The 20,137-nt window shown below is 40.6% G+C and overlaps 1 pseudogene across 1 annotated transcript in view; it reads right to left on the bottom strand.

Annotated features, from left to right (window-relative positions):
• Positions 1–19,841, bottom strand: part of LOC308266023 (116 kDa U5 small nuclear ribonucleoprotein component-like) — a 58,722-nt pseudogene extending 38,881 nt beyond the window's left edge. The window contains exon 1 of the transcript in view: positions 19,735–19,841. The product of the transcript in view is annotated as a 116 kDa U5 small nuclear ribonucleoprotein component-like (transcript). The remainder of the gene's footprint in view (positions 1–19,734) is intronic.
• Positions 19,842–20,137: the final 296 nt, after the last annotated feature.

Genomic DNA, 20,137 nt, shown 5'->3' with positions numbered 1-20,137 from the left:
GACCTTAACTGCTCATCTATAGTTTCTCCTTTTCCGTCTAGAGTTCCTCCTATGATCCTTTTTCTCTCTAGCTTGTGCATATTAAGAGAGCATCCGATTTCTTATTTTTTTGTGACTGACTAGTCTCACTTAGCATAATATTCTCCAGTTCCATCCAATTCCCCGTAAATGACATAATCCAATTCCCTGTAAAACCCTTCTTTATGGCTAAGTAAAATTCCATTTTGTACATATCCCACAGTTTTGTAATCCATTCATCCGTTGATGGACATCTTGGCTGGTTCTATAGTTTGGCAATTGTGAATTGTGTAGCTATGAACATAGATATCCATGCATTAGTTTGGTATTTTGGTTTCCATTCTTTTGGGTATATACTCAGAAGTGGTATTGCTGGATCATATGGAAAGTTTATTCCCATTCTTCTGAGGATCCTCCATACTGTTTCCCAAAGTGGTTGCACTAATTTGCAATCCCACCAACAATGTCTTAGAGTTCCCACTTCTCCACACCCTTGCCAGCATTTGTTGTTGTTTGTGTTTTTAATAATTGTCATTCTAGTTGGAGTTAGGTAAAATCTCAGGGTAGTTTTGATTTGCATCTCTCTAATTGTTAATGATATTGGGCATTTTAAATATATTTATTGGCTATGAATTTCTTTTTTTGTGAAGTCCCTATTTAGTTCACCTGTATATATATATAGTGTGATACTGGGGTTCCTGGAAGCCCTTCTACCTCCGGGCTACACTCCCAGACCCATTTTTTTATATTCTATTTGGAAACAGGGTCTCTTAAGCCAGCAAGGCTGGCTTCGAACCTGCGTGATCCTCCTGTCTCCACCTCCCAAGCGTGGGGATTACAATGTGCCACCATGCCCAGCCACTTGCCCATATTTTGATTGGGTTGTTTTCTTAGTGCTGAATTTCTTTAACAGAATTGACCTGAATTTCTCAATAGCTACCTTGTCTTATTCAAAATCTGCTTATGAATTGACCTGAATTTCTCAATAGCTACCTTGTCTTATTCAAAATCTGCTTATGACATATAAAGATACCATGAACATCTGACCCCTATTTTTATATCATTTACATTGTAAGGCTCTTTGTGTCTCTTGTTTATACTTAATAAGCACCCCACCCCCTTTACAAATTATTCACAATTCACCTTTCAAAGCTGGCATTATATTTAGGATTATTAAGTAATTCTTGACAACTTAAATCTTTTTTATATTTTTCTAGTTTTATTTGGCAAAGCATTTGATTAAACATGCTTCACTGTTTGTTGACATAGTTATTTGATTTTCTTTTCTCATCCATAAATATTATGAATAATATTAATAAATATTTCAGTGCTGATTAATACAGGAATTTCTGAAAAAATGCTAATTATTCATGGGATAATCTTCCTTCCACACACCATTGAATTTCACTTAATAGTATTTTTTTTTTTTTTGCAGTATTAGGGATGGATCGTAGAAGTTTCTACCTCCAAGTGACACCTCTAGCCCTATTTTTTATTCTTTATTTTATTTATACTTTTTTGGTGGTACTGAGGGTAGAACCCAGAGGCTTTCTACCTCTGGGCTATACTCCCAGACCTATTTTTAATATTTTATTTGAAAAAGGATCTCACTAAGTTGCTGAGAGCCTCACTAAGTAGCTGAGGCCTGCTTTGAACCTGTGCGATCCTCCTGTCTCAGCCTCCCAAGCATGGGGATTACAAGCGTGTGCCACCACGCCTGGCTATTCTATATTTTAAAACAGGGTTTCACTGAGTTGTAAAGGGTTTCACTAAGTATAGCTGAGACTGTCCACAAACCGTGTTCCTCCTGCCTCAGCCTCCCAAATGCTGGGATTACAAGCATGTGCTAGTGCATTCAGCTACTTAATAGTATTTTTTTCATCTAAATCTATATGGGTTATTTGAACCAGGTGTGGTAGTGCACACCTATAATCCCAGTACTTGGGAGGTTGAGACAGGAGGATCACAAGTTCGAGGATAGCCTCAGCAAGTAATGAGACTTGCATCAACCTAGTAAGATCCTGTTTCAAAACAAAAATAAAAAATAAGAGGGCTAGGGTTATAGCTCGGAGGTAGAATGCCCCTGGGTTCAATCCCCAGTACCACATACACAAAAATCTAAGTGTTATTTAATAATTTGCATGGTACCAACATTATGAGGTTCCAACATTGTGAGGTTTTACTATTAAAGTGTTGTGCAAGAGAATCAGAATACAGCACTACTGCCATGTGGTGCAGCTACAACAGGGAGTTAATTGGAGGGAATTAACAAGTAGAGAAGAAAAATATTCATAAAATCTTTTGATATCTCATCCCCCACAGTTGATGTAGAAAGCATGCCCTATGGCCACTGTTGCTATGGATATGGGTCTTATCCCATTATGTTGAACATATTTATAGGCATGGAGGGGCTTGGTTGAACATGGAAACTCCTTGGCTGCAATGAAACCTTGTTAGGGAGATAGGAGTGGGACTTCAGAGCTCACAGGATTTATTATTGAAGAGGGAATGAAATAATTTCGTTTAATGCTTTAAGTGAAAGATTCTATTCTATTTCTGGTTTTAAAAAAACACTTTTGGTTTCAGTTGTCCCTTGTTATTAATTATTTTTTTTATCCTTTCTTCTATAATGCTGAAAAAAATAAACCAGATGGTAAAAGATCTAAATGTAAAAAATAAAATGTTATGATTTTAGAACAAATGCCTTCCTAAATATGGCACAAAACCCAAAGCCACAAAAAATAATAAACTAAAGTATATCAGAATGAGAGAAAAATTACATTAAATAACTTCCTTAGCCAGGTTTGGAGGCACTTGCCTGTAATACCAACAGTTGGTAGGCTGAGATAGGAGGATTTCAGGTTCCAGACCAACTTCAACTTAGCGAGACTCTGCTTCAAAATAAAACATTAAAAGGGCTGGAGGTGTAGCTCTGAAGCAGAATGTCCCTGGGTGCAACTCCCAGTACCACATAAATAAATAAATAAAAACTTCCTCAATTAAATCCAAAAACAAACACAAATTTGTAGCTAATTTAGTAAGATATTAACTTCAATAATTCATACAAATAAATTGGGAAAAGATATTTTAAAACCCCATTGAAACAAAGTAGGCGAAAGATATGAATAGATGGATTTAAGGTAGTTACACTTACTTATAACAAAAGTAATACAAATTAGTCATTGGGGCTGCTGCTCTCTCATCCCCCTGGAGGCAGCCTGTCAGGTCCACCTATTAAACTCTTTACTCCCAATCCTGGTGTTTGTGTGATAGGTCCTGAGTGCCACCCTTTTCATTGGTACGGTGACTCAGATCCAGGCTCTCCTGTTGACTTTGTCTCCCTTTGGGATCTGAGCTGCTTCGGGACCCTTTCCCTCGGGCCCAGGACTATCCCTATAAGCTCCTTCCTGCACTGAGTACTCTTTACAGCCAAACACTGCATCTCCAATTTACATGGGTAAGTGTGCCATTGGGCCCTCCTACCCTGTGAATGCCTCTCTCTTCTGTCTCTCTGGTCTCTCTCTCTCTCTCTCTCTCTCTCTCTCTCATCTTGGGTCTTGCCTTTCCAGTCTATACAAACCTGTATCAGGGACCCTTATCAGCCTTAGCCCAGGATTCAGAAAGGTCTGGGTGGTGACCCCTTTCCCCTTCTCCTAAATCCTACACTGCAGTTTGATCTGGGTCTGGGCACACCCACTCCCAGTCACTCCGAGCTCACCATGGGGCAAGCCCAGTCACATGCTCCCTCCGACTCTCCCCTTGGGTGCCTGCTCGCCAATTTAGTCTCCCTCCGGCTGACACCAGTAACCAGGCTTGGCCAGCTTATGACCTCAAAGTGGCTGCTTAATGGCACCTTTGATCCTGCCATTATTAGGAATCTTTATAACTTTTGACAGGCTCAAGAAAATGGATGATTTCGTACATCCAGGCTTTCTCTTGCCTTCACTCTAAACCTTCCCTTTGCACTTCCTGTTCTCCTGCACAACTTATGCTCGCTTCCAAAAGCCCCGGTTCTCTGTCACCTCTCCTGGCTGCTGAATCCTCTGCTTTCTCTCTCGACCTGGCAGATGATTCACTTTCATATAGGTTCCAAAACCCAGCCCCCATAAAATCCACCCCCTCCATCTAAGGTTTCTCAGAAGTCCCCACCACCACCTAGCCCGCCCTCCTCAATGCCTGCTAAACCCCATTCTCTCTTCCCCAGCCCTCTGCTAACCAAGTCTCATACTAATACCTGAGAGGCTGCTCCCCCCTCCTTCCTTTGTGTGAAGTGACCAGGGCAAAGGGAATCATCCCAGTACACGTTTCCTTTGCCTACAGTGATCTTTCTTAAATTGAAAAAGTGTCTGGATCTTTTACCTCCAACCCCACCACCTATATTAAAGAATTCTAGTATATCACTCAGTTATATGACCCTACCTCTCATGATATCTGTATCATCCTGGCTAATACCCTTCTCCCTGAGGAGTGGAGACAGTCAGGGATCAGGCCTGCCTACATGCAGATGAAGTACACCAAACCAACCCAGCTCACCCCTTAGGCCTCGAGACTGTACCTGATTAAGAGACTCACTGGGAATGCAACATCCACGATGGAATTATGAGCAAGGAAGATTCATTACCTGCCTGCTGGCTGGCATGCGAAAGTCCACTTGCAAAGCAGTTATTTACGATAAACTTAATGAAATTATCAAGGACAAAAATTAAAACCCATCTGATTTTCTACAAAGACCCAAAGCTTATTACAATATACCAATTTAGACCTTGAGTCCCCTGATGGCCCTAGCCTTCTCATTAATCATCTTTTCTCAAAGCTTACCCAATATAAAGGCCAAAGAGGTTGGAAAGAGGCTCCATGACTCCACAAGCTCAAATACTTGAGGTGGCTTTTAAGGTGTACAGTGGCTGAGGGCAACCAGCTAAACGGGCCAAATACCAAATGCTAGCCAAACCGCTACAGCTGCCTCGTTACTCTCCTTGGCTCCAAACCACAAAGGGCCTTCAGGCCCCTGTTTTAAGTGTGGTCAAATGGGTCACTGGGCAAGGTGTGTCCACACCTTGCAGCCCTGTGGGTCCTTGTCCCAAATGTCATCAAGGGGGTCACTGGGACATTAATTGTCTCCTTGCTTCTCAAGGAGGCCAATCAGCTCCACCCTGGCTCTTGGAGATCTTCTGGGACCAGCCATCGTCAGGTGATTGATGCAACCTGGGATTCCAACACTGGATGACCACCATCACAATGCAGGAGCCCAGGGTAATCATCTTGGTAGGAAGTTGTCTAACCCTACAACTTCACCCAACTGGCCAACAGGCCTCTCCTCCATACCCAAAGAGGACCATTGCTCAGTCCTGGTTGATGAGTAATTCTATTACCCCTTCCTGGTATTATCAGTTCCTCTGCATTTTGTATGAGGACCTTTCACCTGCCTTTTATCAGTTTTACTTCCTCACCCTATGGCACCTGATCCAGGACTTCCATTTCCAGGGACCATCTTCTGAATTTATGCCTTCCTACAAAATAGAAGGAAGGACCCTGGATCTCCTTATAGCTGAAAAGGGTGCTACCTGTCTCTTTTTAAGGAAGCAGTGCTGTTATTTGGTTAAAATATATATCAGTCTATAACCAATGGTCACCTACAAGACCCAGATAGTAGAACGTGATATTACTACAACCCCTATCAGCAGGAAGCATCTATAAGAAGAATGACCTGCATCCTTACTCCCACTACAACAGGCCAATTATTAAACAAAAAAATGGGGGAATGTTGGCATAAGTGCAGCTATTTTTAGACATTTCTGCCATGATTAAGCATAAAATAGCTCTGTAAATGTCAACCCTCCACCCATAATGGATTTTCCGCCTTTGTTTCCTGCCCTAGGACCCTATAAGGCCTGTATTACCAAAGGACAGGGCTGCTGTTATCTAGCTTGCCAGAGGCAGCCTGTCAGGTTCCATCTCTACCCCACACTCCACATAATAAACTTCTCTTCCTTCAAAAAAAATAAAACAAATTAGAGTCATTCCAAGATTATATTTTCACATGTAAAGTGGCAAAGACTTTTAAAAAATGATAATATAGTCCCAGCATTTCTGGTGTGAATATAAATTGTTACTATCTATCATCTGTGAATAGTGCTTTGGCAATAGCTATAAAAATATAAAAGCCCATATCATATCCTTTAATCAAGAATTTCAAGTCCAAGGATTTATCCTATGAGTATTCTGACATATATGGAAGATGACATATGTATTCAGTCATTTCTTTATTGTTTGTGATAGAAAAAGGCTGAAAACATCCTTACAGGGGAGTCTTTAGAGTGTATCAGTTTGTGATAAATTTCACCAATAGCCCCATTTCTTCAGACTTTCTTTTTTACATATAAGTGGGGTTTTTTATTTTTATTTTTATTTATTTATTTTTATGTTTTTATTGGTGCATTGCAGTTATACATCTTAATGGAGTGCAAGATGGTAGAAGCATACATGCACACATAACTCATTAAGCCCTTCCCCACTTCCAAATCCTTTTCCTCTCCCCTCCTTCTTCTAATGTTTGGCTTAGTAATTGACTTTGATATATTTGTGAATGTACATCATTTACATTAGGGAATTACCCTCTTCCCTCATCTTATCCCCCTCAGTGAGGTAACCTTATTTGCTTATATAAGATTTCTCCTTTGTCTGGAGTGCCTCCTATGAACCATTTTCTCCCTAGCTTCTGCATATTAGGGAGAGTATCCTGATAAGTCTGGTCCCTCCTTTTCCCCATGGGACTCTGCAGTGGGGATAGAAGGCAGAACCCTGGAAGCCAGAGAAGAGATGCCGTGAAACTCCCAATGTCTGGGGCAGGCCCCAGATGTCGTGAGACTCCAGAGATCATGAGACTCCAGATGTCACTAGAAGACCAGCATTCCCAAGCCACTAGCTCTACCCCAAGACACCAGCTAATAAATACCATCACTTCCTTTCTGCTGAGTAACCTTTGCTGTGACTCTGCTGTCCGGTCATCAGTCCCTTTCCCCATGGTCGGCAGACCTCTCCCAAAGGTGCCAGTTGATTAGAGGCCTGGTCTCACACAATAAATTGGCTGGTTTTACCTCCTTTGCGACCCCCTACTCAATGTCAATGTTACATCTGATGCAGAAAACCTGGGAGGATTTATTTCTTTTTAAATTTTCTTTCTCTTTTTTTTTTCCCTGTTGTTTTATCCCTCCCTGGGCACCATACTCTCTGACCCTTAATTGGACCGACTGCTTTCTTTTAGACAGGGTAAGTTTCCTTCCCTTCCCCTGGTCAGTGAATCCCAGCGTTCTGCCTTCCAGCTTCTTGCCTCCTGCTTCTGTTTATCCAAACGTGGGGCCACATCAGAGTTGCCTCCAGGATGACCAGGTCATCCTCCAGCCTTGAGAAGGGAGGGGAGATGTTCCTCTTGCTCTTCTGGCCCCATTTCCAGATTTTGATAAGGAAAAATAGGGATGCCTGTTTCCCGTTCTTCGTTCTCACCCGTGGACCAATTATGGGAAGCCAAAATTTCAAAATAGATTCCCATTCCCTGCTGGGTTATCTCCTCACTAATTTCCAGACTCTGGGTCTAGCAGAAGATTTATGCCAAGTGCCTACAATTGCAATAGCGTCTGGCCTCAATACAAATTGGATAATGGGTCACAGTGGCCTGAGAAGGGTACTTTGGATTTCAATATCCTGACAGATCTCAGCAACTTTTCTAAGTGATCTGGTAAATGGTTGGAAGTCCTTTATATCCAGGCCTTCTTTTTTATGCATTTCACCTCCCCACCACCACCATCCAGGTCCTACTGGCTAGGGATTACCACCAGCTGCCATCTTCCCGGAAGCTGCCATTTTCTAACTTCTCTCTCACAGTCATCATCTTGGTCACCCCATTGTGATGGTGCACAGCTGCTGTTACACAGCTGCTGTTACACAGTCATCATCTTAGTTTCCCATTGTGACGGCGCATGGTTGGAACGTGGTGATGTCACACTGTCACCATCTTGGTCATCCCATTGTGGTGGCATGTAGTTGCCATCTTGTGACTTTGCCAAGTTACAGGAGCCATTTTCTGAGGACCCTGATCCCCAGGATCTCTCCTCACCACCCCAGCTACCAACCTACCCTAGGACAGTTTCTCACTCTAACCCGCTCCTTTCCCCCCTGCTGTCCTCTGTTAAGGGACCAACTCTTACCTCCCCCTTGCCTCCTCCTGTAAGTTACTGTACCCACTCCAAGGACACCCCTCCTCTCTTGGCCCCTCTCCATGAGGCGGCCAGTGCAGAAGGCATAGTCTGTGTCCATGTCTTTTCCTCCTCTAGGACCTTGCTCAAATTGAAAAAAAAAAAAAAACCTGGGTTATTTTTCTGCCAATCCATCTGGTTTTATTAAAGAATTCCAATATATTGTGCAAGTGTACAATCTCACATGGTGGGATCTTCATGTTATTTTAACCTCTGCCTTAACTTCTGATGAACGGGGATTGTATTTTAAAGGCTGCCTGAGAACTGGTTGACCAGGCTTATTTAACAAACCCAGCCCTCCCTACAGGAGTGGCTGTAGTACCTTCTGAAGATCCTCACTGGGATTATCAGCCAGCCCCAAATGGTGGGGGTGAGGGATTAAAAGTGAGAGACCATATAATACTATGCCTTCTTGATGACATGTGGGCTGATTCCCATAAAGCAGTTAATTATGATAAACATAAGGAAATCATCCAAGGTCCAGATGAAAACCCAGACATTTTTATTAATTGGCTTCAGGAGTCTTTCACCCTCTGTATTCGCTTAGAGCCATCCACTGAGGCAGGATATGTGGTGTTGGCCACCCATTTCATTGGGCAAAGGGCCCTAATATTCAGAAAAAAAAAACTCCAAAACTAAAAAAGACAGAGGACGGCTCTCAGACCCCTATCTGAGATTTGGTGAAAATGGCATTTAAAGTCTTTAATTCCCAAGAGGAACAGGCTGAAATGGAGCATACAATCTGACTTCGCCAAAAGACAGATTTGCATGCTCGAGCCTTGGTAGCTGCCCTGTGGCCGGCGGTGGCAGCTCAGGCCTCTGGGTGATGAATGACACTAGGGGTGGAGGACAGCAATGACAACTACCTCCAGGAGCCTGCCTCAAGAGCAGCAAGGCCATTCCCACCAACTAGACCATGCCCAACTTGCAGCCAACAAGGCTACTGGAACATTGCCCTTGGAAAAGCGGTGAGCCCAAGGTGCCTCAACACAGGGGGACCACCCTTCCAGACCAGGCCCCACTCAGTCTGGCCAAAGATTGACAGCTCCTGGACTCCTCACCTCGATCATCCTTGCCAAGCCCAAGGTAGTGGTAAGCCAATCTCCTTTTTGGTTGCCTACTCAGTCCTTCCATCATTTTTGGGTCCTAGTTTTCCTTTTCCAGTATTGGTACAAAGGATTGATGATAAGCCCTCCTGCCCACACACTACAGGCCATCTTTAATAGGACAAAATTACCCTACCTGAGGCTCAGGCCAAAGCAGTTGTTAACCTAATACATAATTCCCTACACATTGGGCCTACAGAACTTAAACATTTCCTAAACTTCTTATTGTATTCACCCACCCCTCCTGCAACAGCTGATTAGTAAAGTCAGTGCCTCCTGTTCTACTTGTGCCATTTCTCCCCGAGGAGGTCTATACCCCTCTTTTCTTACCCACCAAATGAGAGGAAATTTTCGAGGGCAGGACTGGCAAATTGATTTCATCCATATGCCCTCTTATAAAATATCTTCTTACCATGGTTGACACCCTAACAGGCTGGAAAGAGGCTTTCCCCTCAAAGGATGAGACAACCAGCACAGTGGCCAATGCTCTATGCTCAGACATCATCCCTAGGTTCGAACTCCCTAATTCCTTACAGTCTGATAATAGAACATCTTTTATTTCTAAGGTCACTCAACAGGTGGCACAGGCCTTTGGCACCTTGAAAAGCTTCACATCCCATTTTGACTGTAGTCATCAGGAAAGATAAAAAAAGATGAATAAAAACAATCTAAAAAAGCTCCCTGGAGTTGCAGGTGTCATGGCCTGAGCTCCAACCACTGGCTCTGGCCCACATATGGGCCACTCCTCGAAGCCCTCCTTCATGAGTCCCTTTGAATTGCTATATGGTCGCCCTTTTTTGCTTAATCACTCTCTCCCTTTTAATCCCCCTCCCTTAGCTTCCTACTTGTCTTTTCTCAGGCACCACCTTAGGGAACCTGCTGACCGATATCTTCCCCAAACTGGTGCTGAAGAAACAACTTCACACCCAGCAGCCAAGGTCCTTAAGCCAGGAGATCAAGTCCTCCTCAAGTCACTTCAACCAAAACATCTCCAACCACATAAGACCAGGCCTTTTTACAGTGATCCTCACCACACCTACTCTGGCCAAACTGCTGGGGGACCCCAACTGGAATCACGTTACTCGATTAAAAAAGGCTCCATTACAACACCCCCATGACAAATTCTCCTGTACAATATTGGGGCCAACTAAGCTGTGTTTTTCTCAGCATAATTATCTTTAATGCTTTTATTTCAGCAGGCCCACCTGTTTATGTCTGGAAATTCACCATATTTTCCCCCTCCATAAAATGTTGGACTGACCATAAGATGGGATCAGCTCAGTGCTCTCTCCCTCTGAATGCCAGATAGCCATAAGTATTAAACTCTCTAAAATTTGTTACTGATGCTCCTGACCCAATAGCATCTTTTCCATTTGACCAGACTGACCCATATTTACTCACTGCTGAAAAGTTGGTGTGTGTCTCTTTCTCAGAGAAAAATGCTGCTATTACATTAATGAATGTCGTCTAATGGAGGAAATGTCTAAACTCTGACCTAGTGAGAATCTAAAAACACGGTATTGACTGTTTCCCTCATATCTGGAAAGATTCTAAGAGCCAGTAGCTTCTGGGCTTCCCCTCCTGGGACCCGTTCTCATGATTTGCCTTTCCTTTTTAATAGCCTTTGTCTGCTAAAGTTCATTCAAACATGCATTACCAAGCTGTCCAGGGTAACCTCCAATCAACTCTTGCTACAGCCATACTCCCACTTGCTCACTTCCAAATGACCCAACCTCTCCTGGCCAAGGGCCCCCTACAATGTCCCCTCTGACAGCAGGAAGTAGTTATTGACTTGGTCGTTGCCCAGTATCACCAAAAGGCTGAATGATAGGTCGGGTCCCTCCCTTTCCCCACAAGACTCTGCAGCGAAGACAGGTGGAACCCTGGAAGCCAGAAAGGAGATGCCGCGAGACTCACGATGTCGAGGGGCAGACTTCAGATGTTGCGAGAGGACTGGCATTCCCACAATGCTAACTCCACCCCAAGACCCCTGCTACATAAATACCCTCACTTTCACTCTGATGAGTGACTCTGCTGACCATGACTCTACTGCCTGGTCATTGGTCTCTTCCTGGTTGGCAGACCTCACCCAAAGGTGTCAGTTGATTAAAGAGACCTGGTCTTACACAATAACTTGGCTGTTTTTTGCCTTCTTTGCGACCCCCAATTCAATTTCAACATTACACATTGTATTTTTTTTTACTTTTTATAACTGACTAGTCTCACTTAGCATAATGTATGTTTTCCATTTCCATCTATTTCCCTGCAAATAAAATAATTTTGTTCTTCTTTATGGCCAAATAAATTTTCATTGTGTACATATCTTGTAGTATTATAATCCATTCATCTGTTGATGGACATCTTGACATTCCAGAGTTTGGCAATTGTGAATTTTGTGGCTTTGAATATAGATATGCATATATCTATAGTTTGGTAGTTTGGTTTCCATTCTTTTAGGTAAATATTTAGAAGTGATATTACTGGATCCTATGGTAGGTTCTTTCTCATTCTTCAGAGGATCCTCCATATTGTTTTCCAAAATGGTTGTACAATTTTCAATTTTACCAACAATTAGAGTTCCTACTTCTCCACACTCTTGCCAGCATTTGTTATTGTTTGTATTTTTAATGATTGCCATTATAACTCTTAGGGTAGTTTTGATTTGCTTCTCTCTGATTGCTAATGATGTTAAACTTTTTTTATACATTTGCTGATCATTTGAATTTCTTCTTTTGTGAAGTATCTATTTGTAGATGACATGATACTATACTTAGAAGACTCAACAAGCCCAGTATAGTGGCACATACTTATAATCATACTACTTGGGAGCCTGAGGCAGGAGAATTTCAAGTTGTTAGTTAGTTTCAGCTACTTAGTGAGGACCTCTATAACATAGTGAAACTTTGTTTTAAAAATAAAGAATGGCCTGGCATGGTGGTGCACGCTTCTAATACCCATGCTCGGAAGGTGGAGGCAGGAGGATCACACAGGTTCGAAGCCAGCTTCGCTGGCTTTAGAGACCCTGTTCCCAAATAAAATATAAAATAGGTCTGGGAGTATAGCCTGAAGGTAGAAGGGCTTCCTGGAACAAACAAACAAAAAAAACAAATAAAAATAAAAAATAAAGAATGAAAAATGGTGTTGGAGGTGTAGCTTGAAGGTACAATGCTGCTGGGTTCAATCTCCAGTACCACAGATGAAGAAGAAGAAGGAGAAGGAGGAGGAAGAGGAGGAGGAGGAGGAAGAGAAGAAGAAGAAAAAGAAGAAGAAGAAGAAGAAGAAGAAGAAGAAGAAGAAGAAGAAGAAGAAGAAGGCACACAAACCAAAAGACTCAACCAAAAGGCTGAATAGAATAGCTCAAAAAATTCAGCTAAGTGCCTGGATATAAAATCAATATTAAATATCAGAAGCTTTCCTGTATGCCAACCATAAAACCACTAAAAAAGAAATCCAGAAAACACTTTCACTTATGATATCCCATGAAAAATAAAATACTTAGGAGTAAACTTAGCTAAGGAGGTAAAATATCTCTACAAAGAAAATTATGAAATGTTGAAAAAAGAATTTGTAAAACACGAAATAGAAAGATCTTTTACACTCTTAAATAGGCAGAATAAATATCATAAAAATGACCATTCTTTCAACAGTGATCTACAGATTCAATTTAATATCTATTAAGTTACCAAAGTCACTTCTCACAGATGCAGAAAAATCAGTTCTTAAATTCACATGGAACCACAAAATAACCCAGAATAGCCAAAGTACTTTTCAGCAAAAAGAACTATGCAGGAGGCATCACAATGCCTGACTTTAAACCATACTAAAAAGCCATAATAATAAAAACAGGATGGTATTGTCAGTAAAACAGACACATAGACCAATGGAGCAGAATAGAAGCCTCAGAAACAAATCTTCACATGTAAGCCAATTGATATTTGACAAAGTGGCCAAAATCGTACACTGAAAAAAAAATCCTCTTTAACAAATGATGTAAAAACTGGTTAACTATATGCAGAAAATAGAAATGAACCCCACTTTCTTACCCTGCACAAGAGTCAATTCCATAGATTAAAGACTTGGAAATCAGACCAAAGATTTTGCAGCTCCTTGAAGAGGGCATAGGTCCAACACTTCAACACATAGTCACAGGCAAAAACTTCTCAACAAGACCATAAAGGTACAAGAAACTAAAAGGCAAATCATTACATGGGATTACATGAAACTGAAGAGCTTCTGTACAGCAAAGGAAACTATCAAGAACCTCAACAGAGAGTCGAAAGAATGGGAGAAAATTTTTGCCAATTACTCCTCTGATAGAGGATTAATATCTAGAGTATACAGAGAACTCAAAAAACTCACTACTAAGGGAAAAAAACAATAAGAAATGGACATGTGAACTAAACAGACTTAACACAAGCACCCTCTTTGAGTGATGTTATTTTGAGTTATGTTTCCTGCTCCTTGATTTTAGCATGTGAGTTTCTTTGATTTATAGCATGTCCACTGATGTGCTACCAGCAGTATCTTAAAAGAAACTTGTATGTTTCTTTTAGCAAGCAGAATTAGGCCTGCTTGCATGAATTAGGTATACTTACATAAACCAGGCCTGCTTGCTGTTTATGCTTAAACTGTTGTCATGAGAAGAGCATGCTTCTGGTTTTGGGAGGAGGTAAGAAACCATTTAGAGCAGAACTGTCTTCAAGTAAGGTGCTGTAGTCAAACCCAGACTAAAGCCCATCAGTCAATTTTCAGAATGAGCAAGCCCAGATTAGCATAGTTTTCCAATCAAGTTCAGATCAGATCATCCAATTATCAGCCAAACTAGAGACACATAAGCTATACTTTCAGATATCTGTTGTTTTAAGCCACTGAGTTTTGAGGTGGTTTGGTACACAGGAATAGTTAAAACAATGTCCAATGGTTACCATCTATGCATAAAAGAGTGTTTTTTTAATTGTACTAATAAAGAAGAATCTCAGTTACTGTTAAATTAAAATAAAAGTGCAGAACAATGTGTAGTGTTCAACTAATTGTGAAAATGAATTTGCATATATTTACATAAGATATAACTGGAATAACACACACACACACACACACACACACACACACACACACACACACTGATAAAAGTGCCTGAAGGACAGGAATGGATGTAACATTTTGCTGTATACCACTGTCATATTTATTTTTGAGAGATCAAATCTTGCTCTTTCTTCTAAATCAGTCTTGAATCCTGGATTCAAGGGATTCTCTTGCTTAGCCTCCTAAGTACTTGGGAGTACCTATAAGCACACAATCTCACCTCAATCCTCTCTTGTCACTTTAAAATATTCAATTATTTAGTCAGGTGTGGTGGTGCACGCTTGTAATTCCAGCATTTGTGAGGCTGAGACAGGAGGATCAAGGTTAGTGAGACCTTTTACAACTCAGTGAGACCGTTTCAAAATAAAGAATAAAATATATGGCTGGGGGTGTAGCTCAGAGGTAGAATGCTCTTGAGTTCCATCACTAGTACAAAAAAATTCAAAAAATTCAAGTGTTTAAGTGTGTTATGTATTTTTTAAAAATTAAAATTTTTTTGAAATCTCAGAGAAAAAGCTGAATCAGTTAAATTTTCTTCCTTTACAAGTACCACTTTTTATTTTTATTTTATTTTTTAAGGTTTTATTTTATTTAATTTTCTTTTTTTAATTTTCTTTTTTATTGGTGCAATGTATTCATACATCATAATGGTATAAAGAAAATACTTTTGTAGACATATATGCACACATCGCCCAGTTAGGTTACCCCCTACCTGATCCCCACCCCGTTCCCTCCCCATCCCTCCTTCCTATGCTTGGCTTAGTGGTTGACATCTAGTATTATAGCAATTTATCCAAAATTAACGATGATAATCTCACAGAACAATTTCATTTGTCTGATACCAAGCTTTTGATGACTTAAAGATAACATTTCAATATTTCTTTTTGCTTTCTTTCTTACCAGAGAATATTTTTTTCTTTTCTTTTCTTTTAGGTGAAGCTATCATACATTTATTTATTTATTTTTCAGAAAAAAATCTATCCTGATATGGAATATGGACTCTAGATACCCAAAACAATCTTGAAGAAGAACAAAGCTAGAAGATGTATATTTTCTGATTAAAAACCATATAAAGCTACAATAATTGAAACCGTGTAGTACTGTTCTAAAGGCAGATATATAAACCATTGGAGTTAAATAAAAGCCTAGAGAGATACATTCTTCCATATATTGTCAAGTTATTTTTGACAAGGTTTCCACGAACATTTGGTGGAGGAAATAATAATCTTTTAACTAAATATTGTTGAAAAATAATAATTACATGAAAAAGAATGAAGTTGGACCCTTACCTAATCCCATATAGAAATATTAACTCAAAATAGATAAAAGACCTAAATATAAATCTTAATACTATAAACTTTTAGAAGAAAATCTGGGTCATAAAACCTCACAACATTGAAATTGGCAGTGATTTCTTGGATATGATTTCAATGGCACAGGCAACAAAAGGGTATACAAACTCCCTAACAAATAAAATATTGTATATCCAAGGACAATGTAAATAGAGTTAAAAGTTACTGATAGAATGGGATAAAATATTTCCAAATGCTATATCTGAAGGTATATTAATATTCCAACTAGAAATCCTAAAAATTAACAACAATAAAAGCAAACAATACAATTTAGAGATAGGTATAAGACTAACATAAATAATGAATCTCCACAGATAACCAATCTTAGTTGTCTGTTGGATGGAAAATCTTGTTTCTCTGGTTCTGGTGTGTGTTACCTATTTCTTCTTTGTAGTTAATCTCTTTGAGTATTTTCTCTAGCGCTGGTTTTGAAGACATAAATTCCTTCAGTTTCTGTTTGTCGTGGAAGCTTCTTATTTCCCCATCTAATTTGATAGAAAGTTTTGCTGGGTAGGAAATTTTTGGCTGGAAGTTGTTTTCTTTCAGAGTTTGGAATATGTTACTCCAAGCCCTTCTGGCTCTCATGACTTGGTTTGGGAAGTCTGGAGTGATTCTAATTGGTTTGCCTCTGAATGTCACTTGGCCCTTTGTTTTTGTTGCCTTTAAGATTCTCTGCTTGGCTTCCACATTGGTCATTTTGACAATTATGTGGCGTGGGGATCCTCTTCTCTGAGCCTCTCTAAAGGGAGTTCTATAAGTTTCCTGGACCTGTGTATCGACCTCTTGCTCTATGTTTGGAAAATTTTCTGCTATTATTTCCTTGAAGAGATTGTTAATCCCTTTGGTTTCAACTTTTTTTCCCTCCTCTATTCCAATTATTCTTAGGTTAGCTCTCTTAAAATGGGCCCATATATTTCAATGTCAGATTCCTGCTGTCAGATATTTTTTCTAGATTAGAGACTATGTGTTCATTTTTTGAATGATCATCTTCTAAGAGCGAGATTCTATTCTCCATGTGGTCTAATCAGTTGTTTGTACTTTGAATTGAGGCCTTTACTTCATTAATTGCATCCTTTATCTCTTTTTGGCTCTCTCTGAATTCTTTTCAAAACACCTCTATTATTTCTATAGTTATTTTCCTGATTTGATCTTCTAGAAATCTCTGAATTTCTGTTTTTTCGGGTTCTGATGTTGTGTGATTTTGGGCATTCATTGCTCCATTGTTATTCCTCTTTCCCATGATTTTGGGAGTTTGTGCCTTCTCTGAATTCTTCCCTTGGGTCACTACAACTTCACTTAAGGTGCTCTGGATCTCGAGTCTGTGGTATCTCAGTCACTACTACTCCTTTACTGGGTTGTATCTCAAAGTCTCAGACCCAGGGAGTCAATAGAGGCTGCTTTAGGCTATGGGGGGTGCCAGGTTGCGTGTTCTCCTATGGTGTGATATCTCTGCCACCGCCACTCCCCCACTGGGTCAAGTGCCTGGGATTCAGTACTGGGATTTCTCCTCTGGGGCCCGCAATTTGACTCACTGTTGTTGAATACGCAGATGGAGCTGTAGTGGACTTGGTGAATTCGCTGCTGCTGCCGCTGGTGGCAATATGGCGCCACTGCCATGCCCTTGGCCGTGAGGCTGGCGTATTTCTTTTCTGTTTTTGAGCTCCGTTCTGCGTCCCTGCAGGGTGTGCTGAGCCCAGCCACTGGGAGCTTTAGATGCTCCCTGTGCTGAAAAATCTGCCGAATCCCACAGGGCTGTTCCACAGCGGCTCATCTCGGCTGGCTGTCCGCCACTCCTCTCTGTAGACTGGTGGGCTGTTGAGCTCGCCGCTGCCACTGGCAGTAAGGCACTGCTGCTGCGTCCTCGGCCATGAGGCCAGCGTATCTCCTCTGTGGCTCTAAGCTCTGTTATGAGACCACCTCCTCTCTATGGCTGGTGATTTTTTTGTTTCTCTGGTGATGGTGTTTTCTGGCTATGAAAGGCGCTGATTTTGTGGTAATAGAGATTGGTTGTTAGTGGGGTTCTTAAGCCCGGCTTTTCTCAGTCGCCATCTTCCCGGAAGTCCCTTAAAGAATATTTTAGTTCCTTACCATGAAGCTTGAAATTATGGAACAATATTAGAGTGGCAGCCCATATGAAGGAGGGTGGTTATAGACATGATTAGAAACCTCTAAGTGTTTTTATTCTATGGCTATGTAGGCACTGTATTCAGGCTGACAGATTCAACAAAGCTCTACTAATTGTTTAGAATGTGGAGTCCTGATTATTGAACAATGATTGGTCAGAGCTGTGCCATACTGATTTACACTGTTTTAAAAGATCACTCCTTTGCAAATGTCATATTAATACTTCTTGGGTTAAAGTAACTCCGAATGTCATACATTTCCTCCTGCAGGCCATATTCAAGTTCAATATAAGTATCTGCTGGCACTCTCTGCACCCAGGTTTATTCTACAATTTGCTACTCTTTTCAGCCATATGATTTGATACTGGTTTTATTTTCTCTCCTCTCTCTCACTCTCTGTCTCTGTCTCTGTCTCTCTCTCCCACACACACTGCTAGGTTAATATAATAAGTTTTTATTCCAAAATGCATAACATCTTTTGGTACTATCTTTCTTGACCTTTATATAGAGAATCTAAGCTAAATCTGCTAAGTATTTATATATTGTATTTAAACATTTCAAGCAGTGCTTGTGACCATCTTACTGATCTATGTACTTTAGAGAAGCCAAGATCATGCACCTAAACTTGGCCTATTATATCTGCTGAGCCTTGCCATGGATACACAATTTCTGTCCATGTTTCAGGAACAGAAATATTTTTGAGGGAATTGCTAACTCTGGAGGTAGTTCTGGTTGGAAGGCAAAGCGAGCACTATTTTTAAAAAAAATCACATTAATAAACATTAATTTAATTTAATTTAATTGAAATTAATTGAATTTGGATGGTAGCCACAGTTGCAAGAGCTCCTATTTCTTGGTTGAATTCCAGTTTGGGTTTAGAATCCATCTTGGGGAAGAACAAAAGAAATACAAAGTCTTCAGTCATCTTCAACACTGAATTAATTTATATAAAAATAATATTAGGTAACACTGTTGATTTAAGTATTTACCATAAGACATCTTTTAAAAGACAATAATACCAACTAAACAAGACAGGTTATTCTTTAAGTAGGTTCTTTAAAGTTCATTGTTCTAGCCTTTCTCTAGTTATTTTTCTACCTCCTCACAAAATCAAACCTGATTCTTCAAATTATTAGAATTTTTCTTGTACATCATTTAAAATAGAGAAGTAATCTGTTACATTGCAGTTTTTATAAGTGTCTGTATTCTCACCTCCAAAGTGAATAAATCACCAAGATTTATCAAGCCTAACTGTTAAAGGTCTATATAGGTTGTTTGAAATTTCTTTTCTTTTCTTTTTTTTCTTTTTTTTTTTTTTTTGGTGGTACTTGGATTCCTGGAAACCCTTCTACCTCTGGGCTACACTTCCAGACCTATTTTATACTTTTTTATTTGGAAACAGGGTCTCTTAAACCAGTGAGGCTGGCTTCGAACCTGCGTGATCCTCCTGTCTTCGCCTCCCAAACATGGGGGTTACAAGCATGCGCCACCACTCCCGGCCCTGTTTGAATTTTCTAAAAGCCACATTTTCTTTTTAAAACAAATATTTTATAAAGCCCCTTTTATTACATAAAATGTTACTTCACACAAAACTTTAAAAATATATATTCTAAATGGACCAAGATGGCGATGGCAGTGGCAGCCAGTATTTGGGAAAGGCAGACAGATCTAATCCAATCCACCTTGACCTTTTGAAGAAATCTCCCTGAAAGTAGACTGCTCCTGCCCCACATACTCAGGAATTCTGAAAAATATACCATGTAAAAAAAAAACGTTAGGGGCGCATGTGAGGGAGTCCTACATGCCCGGGGTCTGCCCGTCGTGCCACGTGTCCCAGAAAGTCTCTGCGCTCATGGCCACCATGCTGGGGGCAGTAGTGTATTTGGAGCAGCCAATCCCACTCTCCATGGTGAAGCTGTGGACCTCCGCCTTTGGAGGGGAGACAAAATTCATTGCAGCTAGGTATTCAGGCTCCCAGCTTTTGCAAAAGAAACAAACTGTTTTCTCCTACTTAAAAAAAAAAATATGGAAGAAAAAATGGGAACTTCTGTAGACGCCCTACCCACAGCCTTGGGGACTGGAGTCTGCCACACAGCGAGGCTTGGTACGGAACCTGCGGAACAGAAAGTGACTGCGAGGCCAGGACCCAGACATGCTGAGTGGCAAAGCCCAGTGCCGGTGCCTGCTGCACAGCAAAGGGCCAG

This window comes from Muscardinus avellanarius (genome assembly GCF_963383645.1).
Source record: "Muscardinus avellanarius genome assembly, chromosome: 8".
NCBI classification, from domain to species: Eukaryota; Metazoa; Chordata; class Mammalia; order Rodentia; family Gliridae; genus Muscardinus; species Muscardinus avellanarius.
The sequence above is the reverse complement of the archived record's forward strand: the minus strand, read 5'-3'. Positions and strand labels throughout refer to the sequence as shown.